Source organism: Cetorhinus maximus, chromosome 6, assembly GCF_964194155.1.
Source record: "Cetorhinus maximus chromosome 6, sCetMax3.hap1.1, whole genome shotgun sequence".
In the NCBI taxonomy this organism is placed as follows: Eukaryota; Metazoa; Chordata; class Chondrichthyes; order Lamniformes; family Cetorhinidae; genus Cetorhinus; species Cetorhinus maximus.
In genome coordinates this window covers 10,160,294-10,176,585 of record NC_135884.1, presented here as the reverse complement: position 1 = coordinate 10,176,585, position 16,292 = coordinate 10,160,294, and the positions used below count along the sequence as shown (strand labels likewise).

General features: G+C 46.1%; 1 long non-coding RNA gene across 1 annotated transcript in view; it reads left to right on the top strand.

The window, feature by feature from the left end:
* Positions 1–645: 645 nt before the first annotated feature.
* LOC144681298 (uncharacterized) overlaps positions 646–16,292 on the top strand; it is a 57,823-nt gene continuing 42,176 nt past the window's right edge. Inside the window, exon 1 of the long non-coding RNA XR_013576753.1 lies at positions 646–1,025. This is a non-coding gene — a long non-coding RNA (uncharacterized LOC144681298). The remainder of the gene's footprint in view (positions 1,026–16,292) is intronic.

Genomic DNA, 16,292 nt, shown 5'->3' with positions numbered 1-16,292 from the left:
CTAAATTTCTAACGCCCTTTGTGCGAAGAAGCGTTTCTTCATTTCACTCCTGAAGGATATGGCTCGATTTTTTTTGACTGTGCCCCTCTAATTCTAAAGTACCCAACAAGTGGAAATAGTTTATCCAGATCTGTTCCAAGTAATGTCTTGAAATCTTTGATTAATTCCTCCCCTTACACCTGTAAATTCCTAGTTTGTGTAATCTCTCCTTATCCATGCGTCATCCTGTTAAATTTATGCTACGCTTCCTAAGCCAATGTCTCCTTTCTAAGGTGTGGCACCCAGAATTGTTCCCCAGGACTTTGCACAGCTATTGCGTGACTTCTCACCTAATTGTAAAGTGCTTTGGAGAAGGGTGAAGAAAGACTGATGGAGTTGAGTGGCTGGAGGTGGGAAATTATATAACGCGACCTCCAAAAATGAATGCAGCTAGAGTTAGCATCCCTAGAGCTACCTCAGCTCAGGACGTTTCTGTCAAAGTCTTACAAATTGTTTAACCTCGCAGCAAGCAGCAACTCTTTGGCACCAGCGAACTGCCGTGAGGTGGAAGCCACCCCAATCCCATGACTGTTGTGTGCCAGCATGAGGAACCAACCACTTCCCCCAGACCCCAGGCACTCCGGACCCTCACCAGAGGCATGAGCACAAATATCTAGGCTGAGGGAGCGCTGCACAGTCGGAGATGCCATCTTTCAGGTGGGGTGTTAAACCGAGGCCCCGGCTGTCCTCTCAAGTGGATGTGGAAGATCCCGCTGCGCTAATTTGAGCAGGGGAGTTTTCCCGATGTCCTGTTTATCCCTCAAATGAAAATCTGGCCGTTTATCTTATTGTTATTTGTGGGTGCCAAAGTGTCTGCCGTGGTTTCATACGTTACAGCAGTGACTACAGTGGTGCTTGGATTGCTGTAAAACGCTTAGCAATGTCCTGAAATCATGAAAGGTGCTATATAAATGCAAGTTTATGCTCTCTTAACGGGAATGAGCAAAACCAGAAAACCCACCTGTAATTCTTTCTGCCAGCCACTGGTGAGCGCCATTTTTTTTTTTCTAATCAGCCCAATTCACTTTGAGGAAATTATGGGTTATTTCATTAGATGCTGGGCCGAGGAGGCTTAATTCATTCCACACAGGCCTCTTTCTGACTAGCAGACATGGTGGCCAAAATAGGAACCGAAGCAAAATCTGACCAACAGCTGCAAAAAATGCTCCCTCTAAGCAGCAGACGCTTCGGAGAAAAAAGAGGCCCCCCTTTTATAATCCTAAAACGTGCGAAAAGAAGTAGTTTAAATAAATGTTGTAACTTAAGCTATTGGCGTACACTTGTATTCGAGTAATAAAACTTTAATTATAGGAAAGGGTGGAGTGGTCATTGAGGTTGAAGTCAGAAAGTTGGCATTGCCCAAAGCTTCCAGACTCTCCCTGGGAATGTTGAATTTTTGTGTGGAAAGCATGCATTTTAGCACTTTTCTACTTGACAAATCACGGATTTTTAATGGGGATTAGGAGAACTTCTGGGTTTTGAACAGAAGCTTACGCTTTTCAAAAGGTTACCACAACAGTCGCAGCCCCACATCCAAACCCTCTGTTCCCAGTTCAAAGGGGCACTCTGCACCTTCCATCCCAGTCCCCCATTACCATCTGCAATCTATTCCCTCCACTCCACCAAGAGATTTTTCCCACCCTTTTTTTCAGAAGCATTAGGTGGTCACTTTACTCGGCAGTAGTTCATATAATCACAGAATGACACAGCCCCGAAGGAGGCCATTCAACCCATCATGCCCATGTCAGCCCTTTGAAAGAGCCGAAGGATTTAAGGGGGAGACAGTGATGTACTGGCAATGTCATTGGGCTAATAACCCAGGGGCCCAGACTAATATTCTGGGGACATGGGTTCAAATCCCACCATAGCAGCTGCCAGAATTTCAATTCAATTAATAAATCTGGAATATAAATCTTGCCTCAGTAGTTGTGACTGTAAAACTATCACTGAAGGTTGTAAAAACAATCTGGTGAAGGAAATCTATCATCCTTACCTATGTGTGACTCCAGACCCACAGCAATGTGGTTGACTCTTAACTGCCCTCTGAAATGGCCTAGCAAGCCACTCAGTTCAAGGGCAATAAATGCTGGCCTTTGCCCATGAGAGAGTGAAGAAGTTCTGTTATCTTTTGCTTTGGAGCACTATCCAAACTCCTTTACTTGGGAGTCTATCTTAGCCCTCCTGAGGGAGCCTGGCTGGGGAATTGGCAAGAGTTGGAGGGCAAAAGTCACTACTTGCCTTGGGCACTGGGCAACACTGAATGCTCTCCTGCAGAGGTCGAGGGTCGGTTGGCCACAATGTTGTAGCACCGCCTGATCACTTTGTTCCCTCCCCCGGAGTTTGTCACCAAGATACAGAATAAGCTCACTGACTTCTGGGACAAAAGATGCACTGGGTAATTGCTGAGGTATTGAGTCTACCGCTTAGAGAGGGCAGTCAGACGCTGGTGTGCCTTCACATCCTGGCAGCGATACCTTTACATCGACCCCCCTCCCTGATGGTGTGCGCTGCGATGTATTTCTTCTGCCGGGGTGTACGGCCTCAATTGTGACCTGCACCTCCCGTTGACTGACCTGGGAGGGTGTTGCATGCAGCAGTCTGGTGCAGTTGAAGACTATGGTGGTTCACAGACTCCCTGGCGGCTTGTATTTTCAGCAGGCCTGAGGAGCCCGTGTTCTATGCTTACACAGGTTATGCAAGGTTGCAGCCCCTTGTTGATTATTTGAGGAGGCTGCTTCTCAACTTTTGGCTGCACATCAGCCCCACGCTCCTGATCTTTGGGCCACCCAGTGCGGAGGGAGACGGACTGAGGGAAGAACCTCCTGGTAAGCCTGCTCCTGGACCTGGCCAAGGTGGCCATCAACAGGCCCAGGCAGCGGACGGTTGAGGGGGTCGTTTGACCAGACTGCCTGCCCCTCTTCTGTGGTGACGTCCGTGCCTGGATGTCCTTGGAGAGAGAACACGCGGTGTCTGCTGGTACACTTGAGGCCTTCCAACACCATTGGGCACCGCAGGGGCTGGGGTGCATCATCAGTCCCCAAAGGGTTATTTTAAGTGAATTTGTTAAGTTTCCTTTGATGTTTGGCTTTGTTCCATTGCCCCTTTAAGGGGTTGTCAGCCTGTTAATTTTTTTATTTGTTAATTTGTTTATTTGATTAAAAGAGTATGAAGAGACACTTTCCACACAAAATGTTATTTTAGTTTAATTTGATGAGTTTCCTTTAAAGTTTTGTCTTTGTTCCAGTGCCCCTTTAAGCAGTTGGCCATTTAGTTAATTTGTTAATTTGTTCAATGGGACTCAGAAGAGCACAAAGTCTCAGTAATGGTGACCATGACAACTATCATCGACTATGGTGAAAAACCATCTGGTTCACTATTGCCCTTAATGGAAGGAAATCTGTCACCCATAGCCGGTCTGGCTTACATGTGACTCCAGACCCACAGAAATGTGGTTGACTCTTAACTGCCCTCTGGAGTGGCCTAGCAAGCCACTCAATTCAAGGGCATTTAGGGATGGGCAGTAAATAATGGCCTTGCCAGCGATGCCCACATCCCATGAAAGAACAAAGAAAAAGCGATTAGTCCCACTCCTCCCAAAGTTCTGCTTGTTTACTAAATGTCTGAGTTTTCTGTCATCCGCATACTTTGAAATTATGCCTTGTGTACACAAGTCCAAGTGATTAATATATATCAGAAAGAGCACTAAGCCCAATACCAATGCTTGGGAGACACCATTGCATACTTCCCTCGGTCTGCAAATTAACCAACCCTTCACCACTATTCTCAGCTCTCTGTCCTTTGCTGAATACTCAATACTGTAAAATACTGTAATCCAATCCATGTAATCGAGTGTGACAAATTGCTTCACCCAGGTAATTCTTTTGAAGTGCAGTGTCTTGGAGTTATACAGGAATTTGAAGTTGCCAATATAGGACCAGGAACATCCCACCACCAGCAATGAGATGAATAACTCATTAACCTGTCTCTGGAGGTTGTTGGTTGAAGAACATTAGTCAGAACAGTGGGAGGATTCTATGCTGTCTTTCCAGTGCTTCCATGGGTTCTTTGATATTCACTTGAGGGAGTCAGGATTGATAACTCCCTGGGATTGATAACTCCCTATGATTAATCTCTCAGACATTGCTACGAAAATTTAGGAGAATTTTTAAAAATCCTTAAAAAATTGTGAGTATTTCTTTTCATTTTCTTTGAGAATTTTATTAGTTGTAAAAATATTGGAGTTCAGGGCGGGGGGAAGAGGCTAGGGCAATTGGAGCAGGAGGCCATGTTATGTAACCTCCAGGGCAGAGTTGGCAACCTGAGACCATGCCGCAAATGAACATTTTATGTGAAGGACAGCGTCTCGAGCAAAGCAAAATGGAGCCTTGGTCCTGACATCTCATCTCCAAACAGTAGAGCACTCTCTCAGGACTGGACTTACAGCCCAGTTTATATATTCAAGTCCTAGAGTAGGGCTTAAACCAATGACCTTATGAGGATAGAGCAGTGTCCTCTCTAAGCTGTACTGTTGTGCAGCCGCGCATTAATCTTGAACGTACCGCTCAGTGCAATAAACAGGTCACATACAACGAAGAAGGTTTGGAGGGAAGATTGGGTGGAGAGGGCTTCCAATTGAACCAAAGGAAACAATTGCCCTATCCTGTTAACACTGCGGCACTGAGGAGCTCGTCGATATTTTTCCAGATGCACTGACCATTTACCAGTGCTTCACTTGGGCCACACACTTGACACACTGTCACCTCTTGTTAAGAACTTCAGTCATTTCAACAACCTCACAGATTGTGATGAGTTAAAGAGTCGCAGCAGAATGGAGCACTTTTCAGGCCTATCCGTCATGAGGAAGTACAAGATAAGAGTATCGATAGTGATCTAGAGCATGAGCAAAATCCAAAAGGAAATGGGGTTATTCGCTAAACGGGACTTGACTGTGAGGCTCTGACAGCTTCGGAGGGAGTTCAGTGTTAAACGCTATTATAATGCAGTCTCTGGACATGTCAGGGTAAGCTTTCATCAACTCTGGGAAAACTGTTCAGGGAATGGGAGAGCTCACGTTGAATTCCTGACAGGCGTTCACAGTGACAGGCCGAAGAGGGAAATTTAATCCCTTCACTCAATGATAGGAGATGTGCAAAATCCAGCAAAGCAGCAGTACTAGCTTCTGGCTCTCTGCTGGATAGTATTTTGGTCCTTCCCCTCAGTTAGAGGCTGACTCCTTCTGTGATTCATTCACAGGGGAGATGGTGGCATAGTAGTATTGTTACTGGGCTAGCATTCTAGCAACTCAGGGTAAAGCTCTAGGGACCTGGGTTCAAATCCCACCATAGCAGATAGTGAAGTTTGAATTCAATAATTAAAAAAACAAAAATCTGGAGTTAAGAGTCTGGTAATGACCATTAGCAATTGTTGTAAAGATCTGAACAGTTCATAAATTCCCCTTTAGGGAAGGAAATCTGCTGTCCTTACTTGGTCTGGCCTACATGTGACTCCAGGCCCACAGCAATGTGGCTGACTCTTAATAATGACCTTTGAACAAGGCCAATTAGGGATGGGCAAGCCAGTGAGGAAACCCCCACATTCCATGAATGAATAAAAAAAAAAGGACAATTTGGGATGGGCAACAAATGCTGGCCTTGCCACTGATGCCCACAACCCATGAAACAATCAATGTGACTAAAACAGATTATCTGGCTGTTATCACATTGCTGCCTGTGGGACCTTGCTGTGCCTAAATTGGCTGGTGTATTCCCCATGTTACAAGTGACTAGACTTCAAAAGTATTTCATTGATTGTAGGGTGCTTTGGGATGTCGAAAGGTTGTATAGAAGTGCAGGTCTTGGAGTCTCTGCATTGACCATTGTAATAAACTTGTTGTACTGGACAGGTTTCTTACTTGAAACAGATAACTTTATTTACAGAGCTCGTCTAGAAGCTACATGCTTGAGCCTGGCCCATCACTAGAAAGTTCCGCCCCTAAGATTACCTGCACTTGGGGCTGATTTGTCAGTACAATCTCATGACCCCTAAAGGCAGTAGAAAAGGTTTTACCCACAATCACTACATTCCTCCCCCTTTAATTTTTTTTTTTACATTTCTTATTTACAAGAATATCTTAACCCACAACATATACATGTATACACAGGTCATGCGATTATAGATTAAGTCTTTGAGGTGGTTTTCTAATTCAGTTAAGAGTGATGTAGTTCTACGACTTGAGATTCTCCCACTGGATCAACATGATCAGGAACTGCAGCATCTAAGGGACGTCCTTAGACAATGGCAGTTCAGAATTAGGTAATCAACAGAGACGTTAGGTATGTCTATTCTAAATTGATCTGTCACCTCAGGGATTAAAGGTTTGACATCAATTACAGGTAGAATAACTGGTTGTTGGAATGGCGCTCTACTCCTTAGATGATCCACATGTTTTTGACTAATCCGGCCTTCCGTTTCCACTTGGTATGATGAAGGTCCAATTTCAGAGACAATTATACCAGGAAGCTATCTAGGTCCATTTCCAAAATTTTGCACCAAAACTGACTGTCCCACAGTAAATCTTCGAGCCTTGCTATGAATATCAAGATTCACTTTCTGACTACTCTGGTCCTTCTCTATCTTCCCCTCTAAGTTTCGAAACACCAGACCCAACCTAGTACGAAGGAGGCATTTCATCAGTAATTCAGACGGTGTTGAACCCATAGTTGTTTGAGGAGTCACGCGATAATTGAGAAGAAAACGTGAAATTCAAGTTTCTAACCTTCCTTCAGATAACTTCTTCATTCCCGATTTGAAAGTTTGCACTGCTCTTTCTGCTAACCCATTGGATGAGGGATGATATGGTGCTGTTTTAATATGTTTAATCCCATTTAGGCTCACGAATCTCTGTTTATTCCATACTAGTGAAGGCAGTGCCGTTAGCCGAAACAACAACTTCTGGCAGGCCATGCACACTAAAACATTGGCGCAGCATTTCAATAGTGGCAGACGACGTCAGTGATCCACCTTCACATGCATCCATCCACTTCGAATGGATGTATAGAGTGGCATTACTTTTCTTTCTTTCCTTAAGGATTAATATTCTCATATTCACGAGGGTGAGGTGCAGCGCCAGAGCTACTTGTCCTCATCACTAATTGTAATGAACTTGGTGTACTGGACAGGTTTCCAACTTGAAACAGATGACTTTATTTACAGAGCTCTTTTAGAAGCTACATGCTTGACCAGGTCCACGACAAAAACGCTCCACCCCTAGGATTACCCGCGCTTAGGGCTGATTCGTCAGGATAATCACATGACCCCCCTCTAAAGGCAGTAGGAAAGGTTTCACCCACAATCACTACAATCATGGACTGGGGCCGGGGCTAAATATTATTTGCTGTCCTGCACGCAGGCCAACAAGGTAACCCTCAAACTGTCCTCTTCCCCTATGGCATGGACCTGCCTTTCCTTTTTGACTGTTGCTTTTCCCTGCTGCGCAATTCTAATTTATTCTGCTTTTATCAATGGCCGTTACAAATTCCGTTCTGCCATGGATACCTCTTGGATTCAGTGCTGCCAGTCACTCGTGCAACCTGATCCCACATCCTACCTGATCTGGCCTACATATGACTCCAGACTCACACCATGTGGTTGACTCTTGCTGCCTTCAGGTCAACTTGGGATAGGCAAAAATAAACATCGGCGCTCAAATCCCGAGAACGTTTTTTTTTATTAAGGGGCTCTGTTTAATTAGAGATCCGTCTGTTAAGCGTAAATAAACTGCTTCAAACATTGCAGCAGTCAGCACTGTGCACCTCATAAACTCCCATTTCCTCAGCTTGCCTGAGAAACAGATCTTTGGACTCTTCCTCCCCGGCCAGTAGGTGTTCAAGCGCCCCCCGCTGGTCAGACCCATGCTGTACAGAACACTGGAGACACGGGTGAAAACCCACACTTGATTCAAATGAACTCTGCCGATTCCCCCCACCATTTGAGCGGGGATCAGGGGACGTTATTCTCCTCACAAAGTTGCCTAGACTTTTCAGCTCTGTATCCCCCATCGGCCATTCCCACTGGCGTTAATTCCTCCCGCACAGGTCCCGCATTTTGGAGCAAAAAAATACCCCCCCACCCGACTCCCAAATTCATTCAGGGTGGTTGTCAAAGGTCGTTGTTGCTTGTGGAGAGAGAATCTTCTGTTTTTATTATCCCTTCATGGGATGTGGGCATCGCTGGCTTACAAAGGCCTACAGGTAAAAATATATGTAGATTCGGAGGCAACGCCCCAATTCTTTGAGACCAGCCCTGTGCATTATGGTCTAAAGGTGGATGCAGAGAAGCTAAGCAAAATCCAGCCATTTAGTGCCCATCCCTAATTGCCCTTGAGAAGGTGGCGGTGAGCTGCCTTCTTGAACCATTTGTCCTTCTCGGTGGTAGTGATCGTGGGTTTGGAAGGTGCTGTCTAAGGAGGCTTGGTAAAGTAGGCTGCCGTTTGTTTTAAATGGCTCTTTTTCTGCACAGATATAGGTTTAGCTTTTCAAAATGTCCCCGTTTCAGGTTTTCCATGCACGAAGATGAAGAAGATTTAAGCAGCGATGACACCAAGATAAGGTGACCCAGAACTGAACTGCCAAAAAAAAGTGTCAACGACCCAAGCAACAGGGCACAGGGCCCTGGCAACGTCAGATGAGAAGTGTCCTGGCAAGCTCTGGGCTCAGTAGGGAGAAATTACCGTGCTCTGCCACCTACTATAGACAACCTCCATCCGAGGGGCGGCACTATGGGTAGCACTTGAGGTCACCTACCTCCTCAACATGGGTGAGGCCTATGTTGCCATTTAGGTAACATCATTTACAAGCCCAAGGATCCAGTACAAGTTATCAGTGGGGATAAAACCTACTGTTGTGCAGTTCATAGTCTCAGTGGGTAGCTCCCACACCTTTTAGTCAGAAAGCTGTGGGCCGCAGGCCAAAGATTTCAACACAAGGTCGAAGCTGAACTGTTGGAGATGCTGTCTTTCGGTTGAGACCTTAAACCTAGACCATGGCCACCCTCCCAGGTGAATGTAAAAGATCCTACAGCACTACTTGAAGAAGAAAGGGGACCTTGGCCAATATTTACCCTTCAACCAGCATTTAAAGCAAATAATTTGATCATTTGTTTGACTGCTGTTTGTTAGAGCTTGCTGTGCACAGCTTCACCTACATGTCATCGGTGACTACACTACAAAATGTACTTCATTGGCTGTAAAGCCCTTTCCGATGTCCTGAGGTTGCATTAGGGTTGCCAACCCTCCAGGACTGTCCTGGAGTCTCCAGGAATTGAAGATCAGTCTCCAGGTCACTGCTGTGAGCAATGCTGGAGAAAAAATCATCGGGACATTAAAAAAATTGTTGTTTTTTTGTCATTTTCTTTGAACATTTCTCTTTAATAGATATAAAAGTATTGAAAATGAAAAAAAAAGGCTGCTTGGTTGACAGTCAAGCATCATCCAATTGGGTAATGAACCTTTTTGCCTTCCAATCGGCATAGGAAGGCTGTGCGTCACAAGGATGGATGTGTTGGTCAACGAATGGCTGGAGTGTGGGGGCAAATCATGTGATGAAACCTCCAGGGATACATTTGGCACCCCTAGGTTGTATAAGTGTGAATCTTTCACCCTATCAGTGATCACTTTGCACACATCTGTTATGTTGCTTTCATTCTCAGCCATCAGCTGGGCCAACCCAACCTGTTCAATAATGCACTTCATGGATGGGAATCTCGCATCCCTATTCACTCTTGCCTGCATGCGACTCCAGTTCTACATAACTGCGATCCTAAGCATCAAATCTAGGTCCCAGATAGAGTCACCTGACACAATTTACAAATGAATGGCCAATTAATGGTTAGAGGGTGCCCTCGCCATCCTACTAAGGATGGCGGGTGGGCTCAGGAGAGAGAGGGCGCCACAAGATGGAGGTGTCCCTCTGGTAATTTTTTAAAACCTTTAAAAAAAAGGCCACAGCTGCTGGACCACCTCTTTTTTTTTACTTTTATGGGATGCGGGGTTTGCTGGCTGGGCCAGCATTTATTTCCCATCCCTAATTCACAGAATTACAGAATCACAGAATCACACAGTGCAGAAGAGGCCCTTCGGCCCATCGAATCTGCACTGACATGTGAGAAACACCTGACCTACCTACCTAATCCCATTTACCAGCACTTGGCCCATAACCTTGAATGTTATGACATGCCAAGTGCTCATCCGGGTACTTTTTAAAGGATGTGAGGCAACCCGCCTTCATCACCCTCCCAGGCAGTGCATTCCAGACCATCACCACCCTCTGGGTAAAAAGATTTTTCCTTACATCCTCCCTAAACCTCCTGCCCCTCACCTTGAACTTATGCCCCCTTGTGACTGACCCTTCAACTAAGGGGAACAGCTGCTCCCTATCCACCCTGTCCATGCCCCTCATAATCTTGTACACCTCAATCAGGTCGCCCCTCAGTCTTCTCTGCTCCAATGAAAATAACCCAAGTCTTTCCAACCTCTCTTCATAACTTAAATGTTTCATCCCAGGCAACATCCTGGAGAATCTCCTCTGCACCCCCTCCAATGCAATCATATCCTTCCTTCTGCCCTTGAGCAGGTTGTGGTGAGCTGCCTTCTTGAACCGTTGCAGTCTGTGTGGTGTAGGTACACCCACAGTGCTGTTAGGGAGGGAGTTCCAGGATTCTGACCCTGCGGCAGCAAAGGAACGGCCGATGTATTTCCAAGTCGGGATGGTGAGTCACTTGGAGGGGAACTTCCAGGTGGTGGTGTTCCCATCTGTCTGCCGCCCTTGTCTTTCTAGGTGGTAGTGGTCGTGGGTTTGGAAGGTGCTGCCTAAGGGGCCTTGGCGAGCTCCTGCAGTGCACCTTGTAGATGGTGCACACACTGCTGCTACTGTGCGTCGGTGGTGGAACCTCTCCACAGCTGAGCCTGCAACCACAGCCCTGTCCATGTAGTTGTGGCTGCTCCTGCAAGCTGACTGGAAAATTCCAGTTCATCTCTGATCACTGGGCTTCATGGGCTTTTTTAAATATGTCAGCAAGCTTTCCACCACTGCTGTCCCCCTGCCCATTCTGCCCCCCCTGAAAAATGGCCCAGAGGCAGGAAGATGCTGGAAAACTGGCACCAGAGCTGGCACTGAAGAATTCCGTGCCCGCCCACCTCCGTTCCCACTTCCATCCCTGCTACTGGCGGACTTCCAAACCCCAGCCCAAAGTAACAGGGTAGAGTCAGAAATAGGAGCAATTTCAGGAATTCTTTGCTTAGGATTGGAGCCAAGCAAGAGCGATCCCGCTAAGCCGGGCAAAGGGAAAGGAATGGCAGGAGAGAGGGAGCACACACTCACAAGAAGATGCACCAAATTTTCCGTTCATTTCAATCAACAGATAGAAAACTGAGTGTAGTCATTGTAAGTTAAACCATTTGTTACTGTTATAGGGAGCCTGTGACTGTACAGACGAATCAGCCCTAAGCGCAGGGAATCTTAGGACCGGAGCTTTTTAGCCTTGGTCTTGGAACAAGCATGTAGCCTCATCTGGAACCTGTAAACTCAATTTACTGTTTCTTACAAAAAACCCGTTGTGCATTCCAAATTTATTACAATTGGTGAGGAGGATAACTAGCACAAACGCAGCACCTTACCTCCCAACTGTGAGGAATTCATTTTTTTTAGGGGAAGAAAGAAAAGAAGTATACCCACCAGCAATGTCTCTCTTTGGCAGAATTAACCCACATGATTCATCTGTCGAGGACTGCAGTCAACACATTGAGCAATTAGGTTTAAACTTTGTAGCTAACAAAATAACGGCAGAGGAGAAACAGAAGGCAATTCTCCTAAGTGTCTGGGGAACAAAATGTATAATCTAATCTGTAGTTTGACAGCTCCAAACACGCCAAATTCCAGGTTGGAGTCATGCCTAGCACAAAGGAAGATATTTGTGGTTGTTAGAAGTCAGTCATCTCAGTTCCAGGACATCACTGCAGGAATTCCTCAGGGTAGTGTCATCGGCCCAACCACCTTCAGCTGCTTCATCAATGACCTTCCTTCCATCATAAGGTCAGAAGTGGGGATGTTCGCTAATGATTGCACGACGTCCAGCACCATTCGCGACTCCTCAGACACTGAAGCAGTCCATGTCCAAATGCAGCAAAACCTGGACAATATCCAGGCTTGGGCTGACAAGTGGCAGGTGACATTCGCACCACACAAGTGCCAGGCAATGACCATCTCCAACAAGAGAGACTCTAACCATTGCCCCTTGACATTCAATGGCATTACCATCACTGAATCCCCCACTATCAACATCCTGGGAGTTACCATTGATCAGAAACTGAACTGGACTAGCCATATAAATACTGTGGCTACAAGAGCAGGTCAGAGGCTAGGAATCCTGCGGCAAGTAACTCACCTCCTGACTCCCCAAAGCCTGTCCACCATCCACAAGACACAAGTCAGAAGTGTGATGGAATACTCCTCACTTGCCTGGATGAGTGCAGCTCCCACAACACTCAAGAGACTTGACACCATCCAGGACAAAGCAGTCCGCTTAATTGGCACCATATCCACAAGCATTCACTCCCTCCACCACCGACGCACAGTAGCAGCAGTGTGTACCATCTACAAATTGCACTGCAGGAATTCACCAAGGCTCCTTCGACAACACCTTCCAAACCCATGAGCTCTACCATTATGGGAACACCACCACCTGGAAGTTCCCTTCCAAGTTACTCACCATCCTGACTTGGAAATATATCGCCGTTCCTTCACTGTCGCTTGGTCAAAATCCTGGAACTCCCTCCCTAACAGCACTGTAGGTGTACTGACACCACATGGACAGCAGCAGTTCAAGAAGGCAGCTCACCACCACCTTCTCAAGGGCAACTAGGGATGGGCAATAAATGCTGGCCCAGCCAGTGAAGCCCACATCCCGTGAATGGATTTAAAAAATGCTAGTAGACCTCGTGAAGGGACTTTTTCAGCCTAAGCCCTTGGTGATCATGCAAAGATTCAAGTTTAACCCTCGAGTAAGGGCCCCCAGTGAGTCAATCACAGTGTACATCACGATGTTAAAACAGTTAACGGGGCACTGTGACTTTGGTGATACTTTAAACGACATGTTGTGAGATTGTTAGTTTGCGGCATAAACAACGATGCCATTCAGTGCCGTTTGTTTGCTGGGGTTGGGATAGACCTGAAACGCGGCATGGAAATAGCGCCAGCAATGGAGAGTGCCAAGAGGGACTCTGCAGAGTGTGCAACATGGCGTCGTTCTGCAGTTAGGGCGGGAACCTGCCACCGGGCGTGGGCGTGAAAACCAGGGAGGCAACCGTGAAGCGGGACACAGTCCCCACCGCTAGAAAAACAAAAATAAATGCTGGAAGCAGCTCACCAGTAACCCAGAAGTAGAGTGTTACCGTTGTGGGGGGAAATCATGCACCCAAAGTCTGTCGACTTAAAGAGGCAGAATGCCACTGATGCCATAAAAAAAAGGGCATGTTGCTAAACAGTGCAGGACTCGATCCAGGCAGCCATTCAAACATCAGGCCAAGTTAAATAAAGTGCACCATACAGAAGAGCCAGAAGTTATTGAGGCTGATGTTTATTCCCTACACAATCTGAAGGCCAGAAAAACGGAACCAATTGCTGTTCCACTTTAAGTAAATGGAAAGCCTCTGCTCATGGAAGTTGACACAGGAGCATCGACCACAGTGGCGGGAGAACACATCTTTACGTACCTCAGAGAAGGTACCCAGCCACTGAGTTTGGAGAAATCCGCTGCTCAGTTAAAAATATATACAGGAGAAGCAATACAGGCGAAAGGCATCACCTCTGTACCTGTATCATACAGGCAACAGACAGCTCAGCTGCCAATGATTGTTGTAACAGGAAAAGGACTTAGCCTTCTGGACCATGTGTAGTTGAAAGAAATCAAACTAAGCTGGTCAGAGACTTTTTCAGGTCAGGGCAGGAGGAATTCTAGAGCTGTTGAAGAAGTATGACAGAGTATTTCGAGATGAGTTGGGGAAAAATCAAAGGTCTACAAGCTAAAATATATGTGAACCCTGAAGCAACACCCTGGTTTTTTAAGTCAAGGCCTGTCCTTAATGCTCTAAAAGAAAAGGTAGATGCAGAATTTTGTCATTTGGAGAAGTTAGGAATAATCCAGCCAGTCCAATTTTCAGGATGGGCAGTACCCATAATCCCTGTGATGAAACCAGATTAAACCATTCGCATCTGCGAAAATTATAAGATAACGTTAAACAAGGCTGCGAAATTAGACAAATACCCAATCCCAAAGATTGAAGATCTGGTCGCTAAACTTGCAGGAGGAAGATCCTACACTAAACTGGACACGAGTTATGCCTATCAACAGCTGGAACTGAACAATGCTTCAAGAGGTTATGTCACCATAAACACGCAAAATGGCCTGTACCAGTACATACGCCTATCCTTTGGTGTGTCCTCTCTGTGCGATTTTCCAAAGAACTATGGAGAACTTACTACAAGGACTTCCCCGAGTTATAGTGTACCTGGACGACGCCCTGATCACAGGATCCACAGGAGCAGACCATGTGGCAAACCTGGAAGTGGTTCTGAAGGGATTTTTTAAGAGGCTGGCATTCATTTAACAAAAGAAAAGTGCACTTTCCAAGCAAAGGAAGTTACACATCTGGGTCAGAGGGTTGCATCCATTAGAGGAGAGAGTTGGGGTAATCAACGAAACACCCTCTCCTACCATCGTCATGGAGCTCAAGTTTTTGTTAGGCATGTTAAATTATTACAGTCGATTTTTGCCTAATCTAACTACAGTGTTAGCCCCTTTACACTTACTATTGAAGAAGAACCACAGATGGTCCTGGGAGGCACAGCAACAGGAAGCGTTCACAAGAGTTAAGAAGCTTTTACACTCGTGTCTGCTAGTGCACTATGACCCGCCTAAGAAATTGATATTCACTTGTGATGCATCTCTCTACAGAGCGGGATAGTGTTGTCACACAAGATGGAGGATGGGTCTGAAAGACTGATAGGGTAAGTACCCAGAACCCTTTCTGCAGCTGAGAAAGATTACTTGCAAATTGAAAAAGAAGGCTTCTCTACTGTATTTAGAGTAAAGAAGTTCCATCAATATTTGCACGGTCAACACTTCACCATAGCGTCAGATCACAAACCACTGGTAGGATTGTTTAGTGAAGGTAAGGCAATCCCACCAAAAGCCCCTGCTAGAATTCAAAGATTGGCTTTAATTTTGTCAGCATACGAGTACACTTTTATGCACCACCTGGGTGTGGAAAGATGCAAATACAGACTCCCTCAGTCATCTCCCTTTGCCCAATAGTATTACACATGTTCCAGCACCTCAAGACCTAGTACTTGCGTTGAATTTTCTGGACTCTTCACCGGTCTGCGTGAGACAGATAAAGAATTGGACAAATCGGGATCCAATTTTAGCAAGAGTCCGTGAACGAGTATTGCAAGCAAGGTCAAATGCCCAAGTCTCTGAAGAGTTAAAATCATTCTTTGTATGTTGATCCAAACTGAGTTGTCAAGATGGTATCTCGATATGGGGAGCAAGAGTCATTATCCCTGTCCAAGGAAGAGAACCGTTATTGGACAATAACCATCATAGTGTGCATCCTGGTATTTCTAAAATGAAGATGCTCACACAAAGTTATATCTGGTGGCCAGGTATAGACAGTGATATAGAAACAATGGTGAAACACTGTCTCCAGTGTCAGCAACAGCGGAAGTTCCTGTTTCAGCTCCACTGAATCTGTGGGAGTGGCCTGGCTGACCCTGGGTTAGACTACATATGGACTATTTAGGTCCATTTCTAGGTATCATATTTCTTGTGATTATCGCCACACATTCCAAATGGTTGGATGTGTTTGCAGTGAGATCACCTACACCGTCTGCAACTAGTGAAAAACTGCGCCAGTTACAGTGTTCATGGTTTACCTGAAATTATTGGGCAGAATTTTGCCCTTGTCGGGTAGGCTCAGCGGGTGCAGGCGGGTGTGGTCGGGAAGCCGACCACAGCCCACAGTCAGGGCCGGACCGTCATTTCATGCCGGTGGGGCCAATTAAGGCCCGTCCAGCATGAAACAGTTGCTGCAATGCTCAGCGCTGCCTGAGCGGGCGGTGGGAGGAGGAGGGTGAGCGGGGAACTTCATGCCTGTGCATTGGTTGCACACTGGAAAAGCTCCCTGAGGCACGGCGCTGCCT